The sequence below is a fragment of the Giraffa tippelskirchi genome, chromosome 1 (assembly GCF_054371585.1).
Source record: "Giraffa tippelskirchi isolate mGirTip1 chromosome 1, T2T-mGirTip1v1.2.pri, whole genome shotgun sequence".
Taxonomy (NCBI): domain Eukaryota; kingdom Metazoa; phylum Chordata; class Mammalia; order Artiodactyla; family Giraffidae; genus Giraffa; species Giraffa tippelskirchi.
The window spans coordinates 83,351,457-83,376,327 of record NC_137275.1 but is presented as its reverse complement, the minus strand read 5'-3'; the positions used below and the strand labels follow the sequence as shown (position 1 = coordinate 83,376,327).

General features: G+C 35.4%; 1 protein-coding gene across 6 annotated transcripts in view; it reads left to right on the top strand.

The window, feature by feature from the left end:
* Positions 1-24,871, top strand: part of STPG2 (sperm tail PG-rich repeat containing 2) — a 601,931-nt gene that overhangs the window by 374,939 nt on the left and 202,121 nt on the right. The gene's annotated exons all lie outside the window — the stretch shown is intronic.

Sequence of the window (24,871 nt, the reverse complement as noted above, 5' to 3'; positions counted from 1 at the left end):
TTAGTCGTGTCTGACTCTTTGCAGTCCCACAGACTGGAATTCTCCAGGCCAGAATACTGGAGTGAGTAGTCTTTTCTTCTCCAGGGCGTCTTCCAAAACCAGGGATTGAACCCAGGTCTCTGGCATTGTAGGTGGATTTTTTACCAGCTGAGCCACAAGGGGAGCTTAATCTACCTAGCTTTTGTGATTGCCTCTAAATTAGTCATCTTAAAAATATGAAGTAAATACAAATGTTACTTACTAAGTAGAGAAAAGCGTGTCAGTCAGGTCAGTTCAGTCATTGTAGTCGTGTCCTTATCTCTGCGACCTCTTGGACTGCAGCACGCTAGGCTTCCCTGTCTATCACTAACTCCCAGAGCTTGCTCAAACTCATGTCCATCAAGTTGGTGATGCCGTCCAACCATCTCTTCCTCTGTCGTCCCTTTCTCCTCCTGCCTTTAATCTTTCCCAGCATCAGGGACTTTTCTAAGGAGTCAATTCTTTGCATCAGGTGGCCAGAGTATTGGAGTTTCAGCTTCAGCATCAGTCCTTCCAATGAATATTAAGGACTGATTTCCTTTAGAATTGACTGGTTTGATCTCCTTGCTGTCCAAGGGATTTTCAAGAGTCTGTTCCAACAACACATTTCAAAAGCATCAATTCTTCAGTGCTCAGTTTTCTTTATAGTCCAACTCTCACATCTATCCATGACTACTGGAGAAACCATAGCATTCACTAGATGGACCTTTCTCAGCAAAGTAATGTCTCTGCTTTTTAATATGCTGTCTAGGTTGGTCATATCTTTTCTTCCAAGGAGCAAGTGTCCTTTAATTTCATCACTGCAGTCACCATCTACAGTGATTTTGGAGCCCAAGAAAATAAAGTCTCTCACTGTTTCCATTGTTTCCCCATCTATTTGCCATGAAATGATGGGACCTGATGCCATGATCTTAGTTTTTTGAATGTTCAGTGTTAAGCCAGCTTTTTGACTCTCCTCTTTTACTTTCATCAAGAGACTCCTTAGTTCCTCTTTGCTTTCTGCCATAAGGTGGTGTCATCTGCATACCTGAGGTTATTGATAATTCTCCTGACAATCTTGATTCCAGCTTGTGCTTCATCAGCCTGGCATTTCGCATGATGTACTCTGCATATAAGTTAAATAAGCAAGGTGACAGGATACAGCCCTGACGTACTCCTTTCCCAATTTGGAACCAGTCCATTGTTCCACGTCTGGTTCTAACTGTTGCTGCTTGACCTGTATACAAATTTCTCAGGAGGCTGGTAAGGTGGTATGATATTCCCATCTCTTGCAGAATGTTCTACCATTTATTGTGATCCACACAGTCAAAGGCTTTGGCATAATCAATAAAGCAGAAGTAGATGTTTTTCTGGAACTCTCTTGCTTTTTCTGTGATCCAGCGGATGTTGGTGATTTGATCTCTGGTTCCTCTGCCTTTTCTAAATCCAGCTTGAACATCTGGAAGTTCTCAATTCATGTACTGTTGAAGCTTGGCTTGGAGAATATTGAGCATTACTTTGCTATCTTGTGAGATGAGTGCAGTTGTGTGGTAGTTTGAACATTCTTTGGCATTGCCTTTCTTTGGGCAAGAGAAAAGCATATAGTACAAATTAAATTCTAGCTTTGCATCAGCTACCTGGTCTTAAAGTGTATTTCTTTTTACTTGTTCAATTGAAATGTGACAAGGGATTATGAGACTATATTGACATGAAGAATAGCGTAATTTCTCATTTTATAAAAACTAGCATGTAAAATTGAGGCAATATCAGTGATGGCTATACTATTAAAACTAAAGTAAGAAATAAAATAAATAGTTCTGCCAGCTGTTTTAAGGAATACCTAAAGTCTCTTATTTGGTGCTCTAGATGTCATTAAAATATAGTGAGTTTTATCTTGATAAACAAAAATGGGAATGTCTCCTTCCCTTGGGAGTTTATTGCCTCCAACATTAACGTAAGAGATTAATATTGGTATGAATTAAGAACTAACAAAAATGAAAAGTTATGCTTTGGTTTAAGTACTATCAGATCCCTGAAATGGTAAAAGAGAACAACTTTAATTGTAGTGTTTTTTGCCCTAAAAAATGCATGTAAATATATCCCATTAATGACCATTTTTTAGTAAAACTAATCCTCAGTAATGCAACTCTAATGTAAAGTCTGGTTATATAAAAATTTGCAAGTTCATATCATATGCAAATGTTTTGGTCATTCTCAAGTATTTGATGTTTGGTCAGTTCACTACATTGTAAAAATTAAAGATGTATTCTTTTAACTCCTATGGCTTTCATTAATAGATTCAGCATGTATTCACAATAAAAATCACCCTGTAATTCATTGTGATTAAAAAGGAAATACTATATAAAATTCATAGTGGAAAAAGTTTAAAAATTACCTGTAAATAGTAAATCAACTAGAGTTAGTATTTCTCTGTGTATTATCCTAGATTTATATTTATACTAAAAATATATTTATCCAAAACTGAGTTATACTGGATGTGATATTTGGTAAACTGCATTAACTTAATGATATGTTATGCCCAGTTTTCCATGATATTTCAGATTATCATTTTTAATCTGTGTAATATATGGGCTTCCCAGGTGGCTCAGTGGTAAAGAATCTGCTTGCCAATATAGGAGCCATGTGTTTGGTCCCTGGGTCGGGAAGATTCCATGGAGAAGAAATGGCAACCCCCTCTAGTATTCTTGCCTGAGAAATCCTTTGTTCAGAGGAGTTTGGTGGGCTACACTCCATAGGGTCACAAAAAAGTTGGACATGACTTAGCAACTAAATAACAACAATATATGTGTATATTATGCAAGCAGCACATTCTTTTGGACATTATGTTGTTTTCTGATTTTTGCTATTAAGAACATCAAGATAAACTTTGAGTATTTTTGTGATTAATTTTTCTATTGTTGTCTAATGATATATTCATGGAAAAACCATTCAACATATTTTGTTGACTATCTATTAGGTGTAAGCTAAACTTCTCAAGTCTATGTGCCAATGAATAAGACAGACAAAAATCCTTAACCTCATGTAGCATATAGTTTAGTAAAGATAACAAACTATAAAAACAGGTAATGATAATTAATAAATAAATGGTGATACATACTATGGAGATAAAGAAAATGAGGACGGGTGATTGAAGTGTCAAAAGATAGAATTGCAATTGTAAATAGGGTGGTCTGGAAGAAAAGCTATTGTGTCAATATATATTAAACACCATAAACATATTGGCTTATTATTTTCCATAAACCTTTTATAAATTACATTTCTACCAATGTATGAGAAACTATTTTTCTCACATTATAAAAAATAAAATTGTAAAAATATTATTTATTTTTTGTACTTTTCCAGTTAAGATATAATTGCCATAGAGCACTGTGTAAGTTTTAGATGTACAGCATAATAAATTGACTTACATAAACACAATTTTATTATGCAGAATTTGAATATTTAAAATCTGCATCACATGGTTACTAATGAAGTTTATTTTTCATTGTGGAACATTTGTGTATTTTTAATGTAAACTGTGAATTCATTTTACCAGTAGAATTACTATCATTTGCTCTTCATAGCAGAGACCATAGAAACACTGCCATTTCTCTTGGGATTAATCATTCCAGGGAGTGCTCACCAGCTTCCAACTGCCAGGATCTGCATCTGTTTCTTTGAGAGAGCTCTCCAACATAGCACACGCCACTAGAGAATTAACACTTTTAGGGCAACTTCGCACTGAAGGCCGACAGGAGTTGATGGTAAACACCCACCTTTCTTACCCCTGTGTCTATATTTCTGAGGCTTGTGTTCTACACCATTTCCTCAAGTTTCTCTATAGGAGTAAGCTGCTGTCGCCCACACTGGTAACTGCTGTAATAATGCTCCCTTTATTAGGTGTCTGATTCTCTTGTTTCAGTTTCTCCCTCTCTTGCCATTGCTTCTAGCACCTCCCACGTAAATTTTGCACATGTGAATTCTTTTCTTAGGATCAGCTTAAGGACATTGCACTCAGCAAGAGTTGTTCTATTTCTTTGCTGCTACAAGCTTTTAAATTATCAATAATAGAAGCATTTGTCAGTTACATAGCTTATAGATATTTTTCTAGCTTGTTGTTTTTTAATGGTGTTTTCTCAGAGACAAATTTTTCATTTCTGTTAGGTGAAATATATTCAGCTATTTCCTCCATAATTTCTGGCTTCAGACTCATACTTACTTTTTTTTTATCCCACTGTACAATGTTAAAAAACAAAACAACCCCCCTCTCCCCCCAAAAAAACTCAATACTTTGTTAGTACTTTTTTTTTTTCTATTTTACTTTCCATTTGGAATTTTGCTGCAAGTTGAGAAAGGTGAAGATTCAAAGTTAATTTTTTTTTTTTTTGTAACAGTAAATATTTTCCAAATACTGTTGACTGAGACATTGTTATATTATTGGAACTCAAACTTTACCTTTGGCCATGTTGTTAAATAACAAAGTTAGATCATCAAATCACTTCTTTTCTTTCCCCATTCTGTGTTGCTATGTGGTTCCCTCATAACTGAGTCAAAATGGGCATTGAGGAGTGAAATTGTTACTAATCATATATATACCATGTTGTGAATTTAAGTTCCCATATTACAAGCCTGGCATTTCTCATGATGTACTCTGCATATAAGTTAAATAGCAGGGTGACAATATACAGCCTTGACATACACTCCTTTCACAATTTGGAACCAGTCCGTTGTTCCATGTCTGGTTCTAATTGCTGCTTCTTGACCTGCATACAGATTTCTCAGGAGGCAGGTAAAGTGGTTTGGTATTCCCATCTCCTTAAGAATATTCCACAGTTTGTTGTGATCCACACAGTCAAAGGCTTTGGCATAATCAATAAAGCAGAAGTAGATTTTTTTCTGGAATTCTCTTGCTTTTTTGATGATCCAACGGATGTTGGTGATTTGATCTCTGGTTCCTCTGCCTTTTCTAAATCCAGTTTGAACATTTGGAAATTCTTGAACATTTGGAGTTCAAAAGTTCTTGAACATTTGAAACAGGTTCACATACTGTTGAAGCCTAGCTTGGAGAATTATGAGCATTACTTTGCTAGCATGTAAAATGAGTGCAATTGTGGTGTCATTTGAACATTCTTTGGCGTTGCCCTTCTTTGGGATTAGAATGAAAACTGACCTTTTCCAGTCCTGTGGACACTGCTGAGTTTTCCAAATTTGCTGGCATATTGAGTGCAGCACTTTAAGAGCATCATCTTTTAGGATTTGAAATAGCTCAGCTGGAATTCCATCACCTCCACTAGCTTTGTTCATAGTGATGCTTCCTAAGGCTCACTTGACTTCACACTCCAAGATGTCTGGCTCTAGGTGAATGATCACACCATCATTATCTGGGTCATTAATATCTTTTTTGTATGGTTCTGTGTTTCTTACCAATTCTTCTTAATATCTTCTGCTTCTGTTAGTTCCATACCATTTCTGTCCTTTATTTTTCCCGTCTTTACATGAAATGTTCCCTTGGTATCTCTAATTTTTTTGAAGAGATCTCGAGTGTTACCCATTCTATTGTTTTCTTTGTATTGTTCACTTAGGAAGACGTTCTTCTCTCTTCTTGATATTCTTTGGAACTCTGCATTCAGATGGGTGTATCATTCCTTTTCTCCTTTACCTTTCCCTTCTCTTCTTTTCTCAGCTATTTGTAAGCTATTTTTCAGCTATTTCCTCAGACAACCATTTTGCCTTTTTGCAGGTCTTTTTCTTGAGGATGGTTTTGATCACTGCCTCCTGTCCAATGTAATTGGTATACCTTGGACAAAGACCAGTGATTGCTGACTCTTCTGACAGGATGGAAATTTTTTTGCTAAGGGGGAGGAAGATGGAAGGAGCCTGTGGGAATAACATGGGACTAGGAGATGCCAGGGGTACAAATCCTTATCTTCAGCTTTCTCAGTTAAATATTGTTGTTGTTGTTGTTCAGTCTCTTAAGTTGCATCGGACTCTGTGACCCCATGGACTGCAACACACCAGGCTTCCCTGTCCCTCACTATTCCCCAGAGTTTGCTCAGATTCATGTCCTTTGAGTCAGTGATGCTATCTAACCATCTCATCCTCTGTGGCCCTTTCTCCTATTGCCTTCAGTCTTTCCCAGCATCAGGGTCTTTTCCAGTGAGTCAAGTCTTCGCATCAGGAGGCCAAAGTATTGGAGCTTCAGCTTCAGCATCAATCCTTCCAATGAATTTTGAGGGTTGATTTCCTTTAGGATTGACTGGTTTGATCTTGTTGCAGTCCAAGGGACTCACAAGAATCTTCTCCAGTACCACCATTTGAAATCATCAGTTCTTTGGTGCTCAGCCTTCTTTTTGGTCCAACTCTCACATCCATACATGGCTACTGGAAAAGCTATAACTTTGACTGTATAAATGTCTTTACTTTTTAATATGCTGTCTAGATTTGTCATGGCTTTCCTTCCAAGGATCAACTTTCTTTTAATTTCATGGCTACAGTCACCATCTGCAGTGATTTTGGAGCCCGAGAAAATAAAATCTGTCACTGTTTCCACTTTTCCCCATCTATTTGCCACGAAGTAATAGAACCAGATGCCATGATCTTAGTTTTTTGAATGTTGAGTTTTAAGTCAGCTTTCTCAGTCTCCTCTCTGACCCTTTTCAAGAGACTCTTTAGCTCCTTTTCACATTCCACCCTTAGAGTGGTATCATCTGCATTTCTGAGGTTGTTGATATTTCTCCCAGCAATCTGGTTTCTAGCTTGTGATTCATCCAGCCCAGCATATCACATGATGTGCTTCCCTGGTAGCTCAGCTGGTAAAGAATCCACCTGCAATGTGGGAGACCTGGGTTTGATTCCTGTTTGGGGAATATCCTCTGGAGGAAGGCATGGCAACCCACTCTAGTATTCCTACCTGGAGAATCCCATGGACAGAGGATCCTGGCAGGCTATAGTCCATGAGTTTGCAAAGAGTTGGACACAACTGAGCAATTAAGCACAGCACAACTCACTCTCCGTGTAAGTCAAATAAGCAAAGTGGCAATATACAGCCTTGTCACACTCCTTTCCCAATTTTGAACCAGTCTGTTGTTCCATATTCTGTTCTAACTGTTTCTTCTTGGCCTGCATTCAGATTTCTCACAGGACAGGTAAGGTAGTCTGGTATTCCCATCTCTTTAAGAATTTCTGAGAATTGTTGTGATCCACACAGTCAAAGGCTTTAGCATAGTCAGTGAAGCAGAAGTAGATGTTTTTGTGGAATTACCTTCCTTTTGAATCTGTGACCTAATGAATGTTGGCAATTTGGTCTCTTGTTCCTCTGCCTTTTATAAACACAGCTTGTAAATCTGGAAGTTCTTTCACATAGTGTTGAAGACTAGGTTGAAGAATTTTGAGCATAACCTTAGTGACCTGCATAATGAGCACAATTGTACAATAGATCGGTATTACCTCTGTTTAATTCGCTGCATGACAGCTAGTCACAGGTGTTAATAGCATCAATATTAATAACAAGTCATGGTCCAGATCACCATTCCAACACTATTGAGTCTTCCTCATTCAGTAGGCCAGGAAACTGAGGCACTAACAGACCATTTAAAACTTAAACAGCAAAACTAGGATTCTAACTCAGGGAGCCAGGCAACATGCCATGTTCTTAACCATGACTTTATGCCACCTCTCACATGACCTAAAGAATTAGATTAATCCTACTAAATATAAGATTCAAATTTATGTTGTCATGTTTTAGTTATAAAATAAAATGGAATCTATAAGGATCTCAAGCATGAACTAGAAAATACTTAAATGCATTTGCTATTCGTTTAACAGAAGCTGAAGGAGAAAGTGCTTTAAACAATATTGATCTGAAGAGACATTCTGTTTCTTGAGCTGTTTAATTACTATCAATTAAACATGATAAATTATTAGAAAACTTTGATATAGTTCTGTGTCAGGTCATGTATTATACTGAGGCATTACTTAGTGTTATTCATACCAAACAAAAAAGTACACTGGGTATTTCTAAAAAAAAAAGAATTGATTTTGAAATTATTAGGGTAATATAATTTATATAACTTATTAAGGTTTTATGCTATTTACGTAAGTAATGCTGATAATTTAGAGAATCAGCATGAATATGTTTCTAACAGTGTATGCATATATTGATTTACATAAATAATCAAAGCTTTTGAAATCTGTGAATACTTAAGATGGAGAAGTTAGATGATTCTGATTTGAATTGAAAGTATGGAATCACATGAGACTTTTCCATGAGTTCTTATGTTTCTGGTTTCCATTCTAGACCTGTGTTTAGTTAACTTTGATGTATAATTCAGGTTTTATATAAAAGACTAATTTTTCAAAGTAATAAGTTACAAGTTCCCATCATAAAATGAAATAAGATATATCAAAGAGAAAAAAAAGAAATGATCTCTTTGGAATCTACTGATAACAAGACAATAACATGAGACTTCGACATTGAAATACAGTGGATGGAGGACTAGATTTTGTTATAATATATCTGACTCCTGCATATAGCCTTGCAAATATATATATATATATGTGTGTGTGTGTGTGTGTGTATGTGTGTGTGTATACACGTATAAATATATATATATGTGTGTATACACATATATATATGTGTGTGTGTATATATATATATATATATATATATATATATATATATATAGCCTTGTCCATATAGCGTGGGCAAATAAAATTTCTTCATTAGTGAAATTACAAAGTGCTACTTGTCATAGAACTCAGGGACTCACACAAATCTTCAAAACCACACATTTTAATTTGTGAATACCAAACAAAGGTCTACTTCAAGCAACATAATGTTTACAATTGATTACACTTAGGAAAATCCACAGGACCATGGACTTATCCAGTGAGAAGAGATCGGATCACTCCGTCTCGTGCCTCATTACAAAGATGAAGCAACTGAGACCTGGAAAGAGTAAAATACATCCCTGGGCTTTAGAAGTCTGTCTGTGGCAGGGCTTGGACTAGAATTTAGGTATCGTGGAAACACTTTTCTCTAGTATAAAATGCTGCTGCTTCACTGAGCCAAACATGTGAGAAAAACTCAAATTATTTTTACCTCAGTGAAGTTTTAGAGGGAGTCCAGAAGCAATCTTTGTACCTATAGCAAATTAAATAAAACTGTAACTAAATGAACTTTTCTGCAGGAGTCATGAAGTTGGCCAAACAGAATTTGAAAGTGTCCTAGAAAGGATATCTTCCACACTGCAGTTTGTGGTAGGACGTACCATCTGGCCACTCTCTCAAACCCTGGAATCAGAGCAACAAAGGGCTGCCAACTTCCCGTGATCAAAAATGAGAGTTTCTGACAATGCCTATTAATTATGTCATAAAACTATCTAAACAAGCCATATTCAGATGCCACATGGCAGAGGTTAAAATGCATCTAGTGAAGCCTAAAGATGCTAGAATATTTGAAACTCTGATAGCTGCAGACTACTTGGAAATTAATAGCAAAATAAAAAGGCTTCTTGATATTATTTTATGAATTCTATCTTGAACACCCAAGTTTCAGGTCCTTCATCTTAAGAAGGCTATAGAGCTGCACTCACATTGTTGTGCTGCTGGTTTTATTGTTTTTCTAGTAAGATGCTTTCAGCCCACTCTATTCAACAGCTGCCATGCAGCAGAGGCTTTTTCTTGTGAATAGCGATTTTTTTTAAAACCATAGCTATATAAAACAATAGGCCACATTCAGTTCTCCATCTGTCTTTTATGTCTCTCTGGATTGCTTAAAGAGGCAACAGTGTATTTATAACCCTCATATTATACTCTAAATAACATCTGATGAAGTCTAGTTTTTAAGGTTATCAGAGGAATTGCATAACTGTACCTTTAAAATATGAGAAAAAGTGCAACGCAATTGCCCGTAACTTCCTCGACCCTGCTGTGCCATGCAATTTGCTTGTACACTTTATCCAATTTTGAACATGACATTGTGAGAAACAAAAAATGACACCAGTTCCTCTCAAATCTTTTGCTGTCACTGACAAAAAGCTTTAATATATCTAAACCTGTTCTTAAGAGAAGGGAAGCAAATTTACCTATCTTGATCAGAGTTTCAAAATAAAGAGGCTTTAGAAAATTAGAATACTAAAAAGCTATATTATTTATCTGTTCATTGTGCTTTTCAAGTAAGAATAATGAACATTATTGCACTTCTCCCAAGTGCTTATCTGAAAAATAGATTATATTATGTTTAGGGTTCCCAGCCTCTTAAGTGTCAGATTTAAGCCAGACAGTCTCACGAGTGACTAGAACTATGTGATATTTGCTTCCCTTCTGATTCTTTCAGTTTGGTATTAAAAGGTAGGACATAGTAACAAGTTGTGGGTCAAATAATACATATTTCTCTGGCACAACATCCAGACAGTTTGTCAGAGAAAATATTTCATTTGTTGAATGTTTGTTTCCTTTAAGGTGCTTATTTGCTTGGCTTGACTGAAGAAAAATAATTCTTTCGTCTAAATCAGTGATGCAGAACAGATAAAATGCTTATTTTCTTGATGATTTTCTGTGACCATCCATGTCTTATTTTCTTTGAAAGAGAAGGGAACTGATGTATTCTGATGTCTTATTTGTTCAAGATGTGTTAAAAACATTTTCTCATTTTATTGTCAAAACAAATATGTGAGGTAGGTACTTCTATTAAATAATATGTACACATGCCAGTTTAAAAAGAAAGATTTTACTAAAGTTATATTTCAGAGTTTTCTGAAAATCAAAAGATCAAGGGTACATCAAGTAAACATCACATTCTATTTAAATTTCATTCTCTTATAGAATACAGGGGCATGAATTTTTGTATACCAGTTCAAGTGTATATTTTCAGATTTCAAAATCCTTGGGATTGGAAATACTGAAAGTTTTTTTAAAAGATATTCACCTGCAGGGACTTCCCTGGCAGTCCAGCGGTTACAACTTCTTCCAGTTGTAGGGGGTACAGGTTCAATCCTTGGACAGGGAGCTAAGATCCTACACGTCTCCTGGCTAAAAAACCAAAACATAAAGCAGGTGCAATGCTGTAACAAATTCAGTAAAGACTTTAAAAATGGTCCATATACAAATCTTAAAAAAATATATTCATCTACAGTGTTCGAGATAAGTTCAGTATATCTCATTTCCTGGTGATGCCATTTTGTGTAGCCTAGTTTTCATCCTACATGTTTTATTATAACAGTTAGTATGGCTGAAAATAAGTTGAATTTTAGCAAAATTATCTTTGAAGTAGGAGTCATCTCAAATTCTCTTGTATCAGACACTCTCAAAATAAACTCCCATTTGGAAAAGACACATTAATACAACTTGAATCACTGCTAGATAGGTATGCTTATAGAAGTCAACCGAATGAGTTCCATAAGAAAAAGAGGCAAAGGAATTTTTCATTAACTTAATAAATGTATCTACTGGGTATGTGGGCTCACAATTGTATGTCTAATGTTGTTACAAACAAGCCATTTAAAATAACTTGAAAAACTAAACAGTTAAATGGCTATATGTTGAGATTACATACTTATAAATATGAGTGCAGAATTAATGAAGAAAAAACTACTATTGTACTGTGATACACAGATAAGCACATGTGGCCTAGAATAAAATTCTGGCCTGTCATAGTAACAAAATTTGTTTCAAAAATAGTTGTATTTTAAATTATGTAGATGAAAGTGAGAATAATATGTACCAGGACATTATTATATGACAAAAAATGTGTCTATACAGTGAGAAAGCTCTTAATGTCTAAAGCACACGTGAAGAGTTTTGATAAAACTGTTTCATGAAATGTAAGTGCAGAACCAAAGATAGTCTCCATTAATAATTTACATACCCTCGGTACAGAATTGAGATAATTTTGCCAATGTCTTTAAAAGCTTATGTACTCAAACCAAACAAATTCCTCTTTTAAAATTGTATCATTAACATTTTTACTAGACTATAAGCTCCCATGAGATTGCTTGCCTTCTAGTATCTCTGGTGCATAATTGGCATTCAGTAAATATTTCTTGAATAATGAATAAAAAGTGAGTTTATCAGTTCTAATGAAAAATAACAACAAAGGTCCATCTAGTCAAGGCTATGGTTTTTCCAGTAGTCATGTATGGATGTGAGAGTTGGACTATAAAGAAAGCTGAGTGCTGAAGAATTGATGCTTTTGAACTGTGGTGTTGGAGAAGACTCTTGAGAGTCCCTTGGGCTGAAAGGAGATCCAACCAGTCCATCCTAAAGGAGATCAGTCCTAGGTGTTCATTGGAAGGACTCATGTTGAAGCTGAAACTCCAATACTTTGGCCACCTCATGCGAAGAGTTGACTCATTGGAAAAGACCCTAATGCTGGGAAGGATTGGGGGCAGGAGGAGAAGGGGATGACAGAGGATGAGATGGCTGGATGGCATCACCGACTCGATGGACATGAGTTTGGGTAAACTCCGGGAGGTGGTGATGGACAGGGAGGCCTGGCGTGCAGTGGTTCGTGGGGTCGCAAAGAATTGGACACGACTGAGCGACTGAACTGAACTGAACTGAATGAAAAATATGCAATTGCATGATTTAATTGATTTATCTATTCATCAAGTAATGTTTACTAAATTGACCTAGGCATTTTTCAAACTGATTATAAGTATTTCCTTTATTCTGGAAAGTTCTGCTATTCAGCTGTTTTGAATTTATTTGGCAATTATTCCCTGAAGTTTAATTTTCTCTTACCTTGTTTTATTATTATCTAAATTTTCTGTTGATATATGCCAATGTGACCTGTATCTATAGGTATATATATATATATATATATATATATATATATATATATATGTATCTCATAAGAAAGATACATGAATTTTCTTATTCTTCATTATATAATATTTTAATTTTTAAGTTCAACAGAATAGAAATAGAGTATTATGATTATGTCTAATTCCTTGTTAATAACTGATATCAAGTAAAATCATTTTAGTACAGTTAGCAAACCACTTTAAATTTTGCAATGACAATCATATATGGAATTATTTTTAATTCTTTTCTGATAATATACAGAAATATGGCCTATTTGTATATGTTCATTTTGAATCTTACAATCTTACTAAGTTAACTTATTTGTGCCCCCCCAAATTCACATGTCAGTTGAGTTCTCAATGCTCATACCTTAGAACATGACTTTATTTAGAAATCAGGCCACTGAATCATTAAGGTGAGATCATTAAGGTAGGCCCTAATGCAACATGATTGATAACGTATTATAATAAGAGGAACTTTGGACACAAAGACTTAACACCCTGAGCACAGGGAGAATACCATGTGAAGATCAAGAAAATGATTAGGGTGATGCTTCTTCAAGTCATGGGACACTTGATTGCCAGCAAACCACCAGAAACTAGGGGAGAAGCGTGGAACAGATTCTGCCTCACAGCCCACAGAAGGAACCAATTCTGCCAACACCTTAATCTCCAACTGCCAGACTTTAGGACTATGAGACAATGAACGTCTGTTTTTAAGACACCCAGTTTGTGGTACTTTGTTACATTAGCCTTAGCAAACTAATACAACAATAATTTCCCATTTCAAGATCCTTAATCATATTTGCAAATCCTTTTGCCATATAAGGTAACATTCATAAATTCCAGGGATTAGAGAGTAGGTATCCTTGGAGAGTCTTTATTCAGCATGCTTATTGACAGACCATTTTAAATACTGGAGGATATGGGTTAAATAAAACATTCCTTTCCCTCAAGATTTGCTGTTATTTATAGTCTAGAAATCCAAGTGTCAAGTGGATTATTTGCAGAGACTTCTATAGACCTGGCATTGTGCTTGATATTTTAAAAAGGAAAATGAAGCTTGAGTGAAGTACATTTTCAGTATCACAAAACTATTCCTAAAGTTATCCCTTGCCAAAAACAAGTGATGCTTTGGCTTAATCTATTTTCCAGATTGACTACATTGAATGGACAAATTAATTTCAGAATAATAGGGTAATTTATTTGATTGCATTTCAGTAATAATCACATAACTAACACTATATCTCAATAAGTCATTCTGAATTCTGCATAGAAAGTAAAATCATTTATTGTTTTATTATACTATTACATAGTTCTAGTATTCTCAGATATATACAATCTTTGAAGATTTTTATATTATATAGAAACCTTGCATATGTTTATAGAAATACCAGGGAAGATCAACCCAGGAAATATAAACCTGTCAGTAACTTCATAGGGTTGTAGTTTGTTTTTTCAAATCTTCTATTTATATACAATTGATTATTTTTAATCTCTCAACTTCTCTTCCAAAAAGTCAAAATCGATACTCCCATATGTCATTTGCAAAAGAAGGCAGAAAATAAAAACCACTGTAGGTATTTCAAGCAGAAAGTTATTAGGTTTAGAGAAGTAAGTGCTTGTAAATTTATTGGAAAGGCTAGAGGATCAGAAATCTCAATGTCTCCATGGTATTTTAGCAGGCAGGAGGATACTATTACTACTAAAGATACTACCTTTCATCCATACCAAATTAAACATTGGATACTGAATGCAAAATCAGGACCCTGTCTTCCTACCTAAGTATTCATAACTCCACTATCTTGGTTGTCAACTGCTATAGCAGCAAAAGTATACCTTTTCTTTCCATTTTTCATTTCTCATATAAAGTTAAATAATGACCAGAATCTAATCTGCATTTAGACATCTAACTGTGATATAACATATAAGATGTCAAATTATTCCAGTCATTGAAGCAAAGAGATAGAAAAAGTATATAAATGAGAAGAGAAAGAACAGAGTCGGAGGCTTTAGTGAAAGGAGACCAACAATTTCCAGATTAATAGAGAACAGACATTTTATAGAGCAAGAACTAATGCTCAAAGCTTTTGCCTGAAACTATGAAACTATGTTCATCAAATCTAGAAATACTTCAAAGGAAATAATCATAATTTTAGTCTATTGCACTCTAAAAATTTCAAAAAATTAGGGTAAGTGATCCATTCCCAAGACATACTGAATCCACTGTAAACCAGCATTGGATGAGGAGTTCAGTGTGGAGAGCAGACATGAGGCACTCTGTGCTAGGGGGAAAACTGGCAGAACAGGTCTTCAGATAGCTAGATATGTTCAGGAGCTGATTTTATAAGCCCGATTCTTATATTTCTTCATATCTAGAAAAGCATTAAAATCCTTCATGGTAATGACTGTGCCTCATGACTAGTGAAAACTTCTGCAAAAAATATGTGCTTGTTTTCATGTACTCCCCCTTTACAAAAATCACATATATGCTGTTCTTCCCCCTGCCTCTTTGGAGCAGTTTCTCAGAGCTATCTGAAGTGCTGTTTCCCTGGCTGCAGTCCTCATTTTTCCCAAACAAAACTTAACTTGCAGCTCTGACATTGTGCATTTTTTTAAGTCAACAGAGATATATGCCTAAAGGTAGGTTTATTTCTACTTCTCTGCCAGACCTGCATCCCTAAAAACACAGCTTCATTTTTGCCCCTGACCTGTTGAAAACTCAGTGTTTCTTCAGAGGTAGAGTACAAGATGGACTCAGACAGAACCTGGTGATCTGACAAGAGGCCCATCAGCAGATGAAGGGAGTGCAGATTTCCCTTCACCCCCCATGTGGACTTTTAGCTAGGAAGTTATTCTTGTTCCTCAATGAGGAAGAAACATGTATTCAAATCAGAATTTCTCACATTTAAAATTCAAGTTTCCTTTGAGTAAAAATAAAAATTTTGTACTACTCTTAAAAAAAAAAAAGAATTGCCTTATATATACACCTTACATTTTTTTCATTAGTAATAATGTTGTCTTCTACAAAGAAATATCCTTACTTTGAGTATATTATTTCTTTTTTTTCTTCCTTTATTCACCAGCTGTTACCTCCAGTACAATATTAAATAGAAATAGTGAGAGCTAACATCCTCGCCTTTTTCCTAATTTTAGAGGGAAAAATGCCAGTATTTCACTTTATTTATGATGTTGGTTTTCATATTAATGTAGGTTCCACACACATTTTACATATTCATTTTAAGATTTCCTCTTTTACAAAACTGAACTTCTTTTTCTCTCATAATGCTTGTTGCGTTGCATGCTACTTAGTCTGATATTTACCCTTTGTTTTAAAACTATTTTTCTGCCCAGCTTTTACTATTTAATCTCCCTGCTATTTGATTTACATATGATTATCTCAAAGGATGAGGAAAAATATTTCACAAAATTCTGCAAACTTTCATCATAAAAACTCAGCAAATTATATATAAGAGGAATATATCTTGACATAATTAAGGCCACATAGTTATTATATGGGACAAGCCCATAGTTATTATAACATCATATTCAGTGATGAAAAATCAAGTGTTTTTCCTCTATTTCTCTGTTTGAAGAAGACATGATTTTATATATATATAATCTGAGAGACTCCACAAAAAAAAACCTGTTAGAACAAGTGAATGAATTCAGTAAAGGTACAGGATACAAAATCAACATACAAAAATCAGTTGTGTTTCTCTATACTACCAGTGAACTCTCTGATAAAGAAACTGAGAAAACAATCCCATTTACAATAGCATTGAAAAAAAAAAAACACTTTGGAATAAATTTAACCAAGGTGGTGAAAGATCATGTAGAGAAAACTAGAAGACTTTGATGAAAGAAACTGAAGAAGACACAAATAATGGAAAAATATGCTGTGACCATGCATCAAAAGAACTGATATTTGTTAGAATGTACTCAAAGGGATCTACAGATTTAGTGCAATCTCTATCAAAATTCCAATGGCATTTTTAACATAAATAGAGAAAACAATCCTAAAAATCTTCTGGAGTCACAGAAGAACTCAAATAGCCAAAGCTATCTTGAGAAAGAGTAAAATGCTGCAGACGTCATACTACCTGAATTCAAAATATACTACAAATCTGTAGTAATCAAAAAGGGCTTCCCAGGTAGAGCTAGTGGTAAAGAACTCCTCTACCAATGCAGGAGATATAAGAGACACAGTTTCAGTTCCTGGGTTGGGAGGATCCCCTGTAGGAGGTCATGGCAACCCACTCCAGTATTCTTGCCTGGAGATTTCCAGGCAGAGGAGGAGCGTGTTGTGGCTATAGTCAATAAGGTTGTAAAGAGCTGTGCACAACTGAAGCGACTGAGCATGCATATATTAATCAAAACAATGTGGTACTGGCATAAAAACAGATACACAGACCGAAAGAACAGAATTTATAGCCCAGAAATAAATCTCTTAATGACCCAGATAAGCACAATTGTGTGATCACTCACCTGGAGCCAGACATTTTGGAGTACGAAGTCAAGTGGGCCTTAGGAAGCATTACTACGAACAAAGCTACTGGAGGTGATGGAATTCCAGCTGAGCTATTTCAAACCCTAAAAGATGATGCTGTTAAAGTGCTGCACTCAATATGCCAGCAAATTTAGAAAACTCAGCGGTGCCCACAGGACTAGAAAAGGTCAGTTTTCATTCCAAAGAAGGGCAATGCCAAAGAATGTTCAAATGACTGTCTAGGTTTTAATCCTAGGCAGCATATTAAAAATCACAGACATTACTTTGCTGACAAAGGTCCATATAGTCAAAGCTATGGTTTTTCCAGTAGTCATGTATGAATGTGAGAATTGGACCATAAGGAAGACTGAATGTGGAAGAATTGATGCTTTTGAACTGTGGTGTTGGGAAAGACTCTTGAGAGTCCCTTGGACTGCAAGGAGATCAAACTAGTCAATCCTAAAGGATATCAGCCCTGAATATTCATTGGAGGGACTGATGCTAAAACTGAAGCTCCAATACTTTGACCACATGATGCAAACAGCTGACTCACTGCAAAAGGCCCCGATGGTAGGAAAGATTGAAGGCAGAAAGAGAAGGGGACGACAGAGGATGAGATGGTTGGATGGCACCATTGACTCGTCAGTGGACATGACTTTGATCAAGCTCTGGGAGATGGTAAAGGACAGGGAAGCCTGGTATGCTGCAGTCCATGGGGTCACAAAGAGTCAGACAGGACTAAGTGACTGAACAAGTGAACAGCGACAATAAATCCCTGCTACTAATTGGTCAACTTATTTTTGATAAGGGAGTCAAGAATATGTAGTAGGGTAAGGATAGTCTCTTGAATAAATAATAAGAGGGAAATTAAATATTCACATGCAGAAAATGAAATTGGACTCTTACAAAAGCTATAAGTAATAATTAACTCAGGATAGATTAAAGATTTAAATGTAAGACCTAAAACTATATGGAGAAAGAAGTGGCAACCCACTCCAGTATTCTTGCCTTGAAAATCCCACGGACAGAGGAACCTAGTGAGCTACAGTCCATGGGGTTGCAAAGAGTCAGACATGACTGAGCAACTAAACACACACCTGAAACTATAAAACTCCTTGAAGAAAACATAGGAGAAAATCTCCTGGACTTTGGTCTTAGCATTATATTTTTGGATATAACTCTGAAGCACAGGCAACAATAGTAAAAATAAATGAGTTAGATTACATCAAACTAAAAATGCACAGCAACAATAATAATCAACAATAAGAAAAGACAACCTATGGAATGGAAGAAATATTTGCAAACCATATATCTGAAAAGAGGTTAACGTGTAAAATATAGAGAAACTCCTACAGTTCAACAGCAGTAAAAACAACCAATCCAATTTAAAAATGCACAAAAGATCTGATTAGAGATTCTTCCAAAGAAGACATACAAATAGTCAATAGATATATAGTCAACATCATTAATCACCAGATAAATGCAAATCAAAACCATAATGAGATGTCACCAGATACCTGTTAGAGTGGTGTTTATCAATAGGCAAGAGATAAAAAGTGCTGGCAAGTATGTGGAGGAAAGAAACACTTGTACATTCTTGGTAGGAATGTAGATTAATATAGCCATTGTGTAATAATCAAATACTGTTGCAGCCTGGCAGAGCAGCGACCAGAACCTGCCCCATGACTCGAGGGTGTGGCAAACCGTGCCCTCGTGACTGTCCTAGTAGGCATGCTGAACGGACATACTTGGGGTGAGACTGTGCTCTCTGCTTCACTTCACTGCCAGTCCCTGCATCCGTTTCCATGGAAACAAAACAAGATGTTCCTGATTAACAGCAGAGACTTAACTTTCCTCCCTTTTTAGGGTGTGCTGATCAAACCCCCCAGTATAGCTATTTCCTAATGATATCATGTGAGACTTCTACCAATAAAAGTATGGGCTGAAAGAAGCCATTTTGCCTTCATGCCATGGAGAGCAGGAGGGCCCCCTGACTCCCTGCTTGCCAAATTATATGTGTCTGTCTTTTCATTATGCTCTCACCCCCATTACAGGTCTTTCTCACCTGCTGTCAGCACAGGTGAGAACAGGGCAAAACAACTGCCATATGATCCAGCAATCCCACTTTTGGGGGTATATCCAAAGGAAATGAAATCAGGATCTTGAAAAGAATCTGCACACCCACATTCATTGCAGCATCATTTACAATATCTAATATATGACAGCAATTTAAATAACAGTCAACAGAAGAATGGATAAAGGAAATGTAAAGACACAGAAAATAGAATATTTTCAGTCTTTAAACAAATCCTGGTATTTGCAAAAGCATGGATGAGCCTGGAGGACATTATACAAAGTAATTTAGATACAAAATGACAAACACTGATCTCACTTATATGTGGAATATAAAAAATCCAAATTCACAGAAAAAGAGAGCAGAATGGTGGTTGCCAGGGAAGTTGTGCTACATATATACAATGGAATATTACTTAGCTATAAAAAGGAACACGTTTGAATCAATTCTAATGAGGTAGGTGAACATGGAGCCTATTATACAGAGTGAGGTAAGTCAGAAAGAAACACAAATACTGTATATTAATGCATATATATGGAATTTAGAAAGATGGTATCGATGATCCTACATGTAGGGTAGCAGAGGAGACACAGATGTAAAGAACAGACTTTTGGACTCACTTGGAGAAGGCGAGGGTGGGATGATTTGAGGCAATAGCACTGAAACGTGTGTATTACCATATGTAAAATAGAAGACCAGTGCAAGGTTGATGCATGAAGCAGGGCACCCAGTGCCGGTGCTCTGCGACAATCCAGAGGGATAGTGTCGGGAGGGCGGTGGGAAGGGGCTCAGGATGGGGGAGACAACAGGTATACCTGTGGCTGACTCATGTTTCTGTATGGCAAAAACCATCACGATATTGTAAAGTAATTATCCTCCAATTAAATTAAATTGATTAATTAAAAAAGAGAAGTAGGAGTAAAGGGAAAGTTTGGTCACAGGGTACTAACTTTCATTTATAAGATGAATAAATTCTGGGGATCTAACTTGCAGTATTTACTGAGAGATCTTCTGTTCTCAGCATGAACACAAAGTTAAACTATGTGAGGTGATGAGTGTATTAATGAACACATTGTGATAATCATTTCACAGTAATTTGATACATGTGTATCAAATTATTATATTGCAGCTTGCAGAATCTCAGTTCCCTGACCAGGGATTGAACCCCAGCCCAAAGCAGTAAAAGCCTGAAATCCTATCCACTATGCCACCAGGAACTCTCAGTACACTTTAAATATGTACAATTTTTATTTGTAAATTATACATCAGTAAAGTTGTTCAGGAAGAAGGGATGAAAAAGAAAGTTTTAAGAAGTAGCCATCATTATCTATTGTTAGGGACCTGTAGAAAATAAGCAGAATTATTTTCCTGAGATATAAAAATCAAAAGATAAATAGCTATGTTGAAGTGTTAGCAGTCTCTATATTTTAACACTGATGATTACTCTTAAAATCATGCATTGATTTTCCATAGTTAAAATTCTCAATATGTGATTACCAAGTAAATCTTGAAAAGTGATATTAGCACAAACGTTAAGTATAATGAGCTTCCCTAGTGGCTCAGATGGTAAAGAATCTATGTGCAATGTGGGGGACCTGGGTTCAATCCCTGGGTCTTCAAGAATCCCTGGAGGTAGAAATGGCTACCCACTCCAGTATTCTTGCCTGGAGGATTCTATGGACACAGGAGCCTGGCAGGTTACAGTCCATGGGGTCGCAAAGAGTCGAACATGACTGAGTGACAAAGCACATTATGTGTAATACAGCATTAGTAAGGATATTTTCTTAAATATTTGGAAGAAATATCCATATCTGTGTACCTATGTACCTGTCTACCTGCCTACATATTTAATGATTTATCTATGCATTCCCTTTTAAATATAATTAGAATAGTATCTGGCACATAGTAATAATCCAATAAATTGTTGTTAAATGGGTTGGATTCCTGGGTTGGGAAATTCCCCTGGAGAAGGGAAAGGCTACCCACTCCAGTATTCTGGCCTGGAGAATTCCATGGACTATATAGTCCATGGGGTCGCAAAGAGTCGGACACGACTGAGCGACTTTCGCTTTCACTTTTCTGAACACTGCTGCATTTTATCACTATATTATTGATATAGACACTGATCCTATTTCTACTTTCCTTTATAGATTTGAACACATTCAGCACAAGCTGTGTCTCTCTGCATCTTCATATTGTCATTCTTCAGCACAGTGACCTGTACAGAATTTTTTGTTGACTTGTATTTGTTATGATATGATTTTTTTTAATTAGCTTATTTTCTATTTTTTAACTTTACAATCTTGTATTTGTTTTGCCATACATTGACATGAATCCACCATGGGTGTACATGTTTTCCCCTTCCAGAACCCCCCTTCCACCTCCCTCTCCATCCCATCCCTCCGGGTCATCCCGGTGCACCAGCCCCAAGCACTTATGATATGATTTTATAAAAGATATTGGTTCCTTTGAGTCAATGAATGTGTAACATCCTGGTCTTGGAAAACTGAGTTTTCTTGTATATGAATTGCAAGGACTCAGGATCAAAAAATGTCATTTTGTTGATGTATACCAGGCATAGAGTCCTGTTAGGTAATTAGATTTTATCATCAGATTATGAGTATCAGCACTAATTCATGATGTCATTTAATTTTTTTACTCTTATGAACATTAACTGGTATTTAGTCTTCATTGTATCTTGCTAGTTCATCTTTCCAAGAATATAGCCATCATCCATCTATTTTACTTTTTCCATGTCAATGGGAAACTCAGGAAAAAAAAAAAAAAAACTACAAGCATATTAAAGTTTCTATGTAGTTTTAGTAACCCTAAAAACAGAAAATGCTATCACTCTTTCTGTATTTTTTAGTTTATTTATTTATTTTAATTGGAGGATAATTGCTTTACAATGTTGTGTTGGTTTCTGCTGTATAACATTATGAATAAGTCATAACTCTCTATCCCCTCCCTTTTGAGCCTCTCTCCCAGCCCTGCTTCTGTATTTTTATACTTAATAGTGATTTTAAGAATGGAGTGAGATTTATTGTAATGAAAATGATGGCTTAGTTTTAATTAAACTTTTTTGACGGAAGTATAAGTCAAAGTGTCAATAAGGAAAAACAGCTTTTGTTGCTCTTGAATGACTAGATAAGAGTAAGGACTATTTTAATGTTTATCTCTTTAAAATATAGACAAAATTATGTGATGTATTTATTAACATATTCTGATTTAGGGATATGCTTTTACATATAACGGAAAGCATCTTTTATTCAAGATAGACTTCTGATCTGTTTCTGTTGTTCATTAAAACATTTCCTCTATCTTTTCTTATTCCTATTAAAAATTGAGGACTAGCAAAGAAAGAAATAGTCTACTTTTCTCAGAACCTATAGCCTTGCACTGTCAGAAATGTCACAGGTTAATGGTACAGCTCAGCTCCATTTATCTTATTCTGACAACTCAACCAACCTGGCACAATCTAGCAAAAACATTCATCCTAGACCAGGTGACATTTTCAGCCTTTGTTCCTTTAATATGGTGGCTGTGAAAGCATTTAGTGTGCAATAACTTTGTACAGAAACTCAGTGCTTTAGGTTTCTTCAGTATTCAATCAAGGACAAGAGTTTTTAGAATTTTAAAATGGTTTATCAACTATAAATATACAGAGTACTCTTTTACTTTCAACTAACTTGACCTTTAAATTTATTATTCAAAAGCTATAAAATTTACAGGATATATTTTAATTCTCTAACTTTTTGATTGCATAAACTTAGTTATTTTTTAATGCTAAAAAACTAAATTTAGCATCAAGATTGATATGAAGTCCCAGAAGCATTGCCCAGGTCACTGTTGTAAATGAGTCTGAGTATCTTTGAGGAATATTACTCACTGTGTTGATGGAAATTTAAACAAGTTATGACACCTGAATATTTCTAAAGCCATTTCTTTGTTCTGAATTTGATATTGAATAATATCTTTCGTGCTCTGTCTAGGAAATAATCATATTAAAATAGTGACTCTGTATTGCCTTCCTTCTCTATTTTTGATTGCTCAGGTTTGATAAGATATATTTTCCACTGTAATAGAAAGTCAATTAAAAAAAGGCAAGCAATGTTTTGGTTTCAGGAACAATATATACATAAATATGTGTGTCTATATCACTGTCATTTTCAGAGCAGTTTTTAGATTTCTTAAAATAAGAATGTATGTAGTCCAAACAGTCTTTGCCTCTTACCTGTTAATAGTAAAATCAAACATTTTATGTTATACATTCATTGTTTTATATAGTCAGTTTTATGAAGGTTTCATATTTAATTTTTCATAATGGCTGTGTAGCCTATGAACTGTTAGAAACACTGAATTTTTTAAAATCAATTTTATAATGTGATTTTTTTATTTTATAAGATTTATATAGGATTAATAAAGCAAAAATGATTAGCCATCTTTGAGTTTGAATAACACATCCTCTAATAGAGTACTTTTTCATAACTGTAATATTTTACAGTATACTTAGTTATTTTGGTATTTATAATTTCAATCCAATAGTTTCATACAGAAAACAAATAATTATTTTTGCTGAAGAGCAAATGTGTTTTATGTATATCTAATCTGAATTTCAGATTAATTTCTGATGCAATGCATAAGCAAGATGTAATTGTAATTTAAGTGTATGCATAAATAGTAGGTAATAATAGATAAGCTATTGCCTATAATTAAGGAAAAATCATAATAATATATCACTGGACTAACAAATAGAGTCAGTTTTTAACATATTTTATGATAATTTATATTGTTTTAAAAAAATAAACTGCTTTTGTCTTAACTGAATTGTAGCTAATAGTCCTCTAACATAATGGACATTGTGTGACAGCAGTTAAGGTTACTTCATGTATTCTCTGAGACAGATTGTTATAAAACAGCCACAATATACTGTTTCTACTTTTATTTTTTCTAAAAGTAGACTTATTTTATTTCAAGATTTATAGTAACACTAAGAATTAAGTAAGTTAATTCAAATAGACTCCGTGGCTTCTACTGTTTTTGGTGAATCTAGGCATTATTTTGGAGAAGGCAATGGCAACCCACTCCAGTACTCTTGCCTGGAAAATCCCATGGATGGAGGAGCCTGGTAGGCTGCAGTCCATGGGGTCGCGAAGAGTCGGACACGACTGAGCAACTTCACTTTCATTTTTCACTTTCATGCATTGGAGAAGGAAAAGGCAACTCACTCCAGTGTTCTTGCCTGGAGAATCCCAGGGATGGCAGAGCCTGGTGGGCTGCTGTCTATGAGGTCGCAGAGTTGGACACAACTGAAGCGACTTAGCAGCAGCAGCAGGCATTATTTTGTAGTTTTGCAGCAAAATTTGAATATCACATTGCATCATCATGTTGTGTTTTTGGAATTAGCCAATGAATTCCATTATTACTTTTCATTGATGAGTTAGCTTTGTGTGGAAAATGTTCACATAGTTATACAGATTATAGAACAACAGCTGGTGCTTGATATGT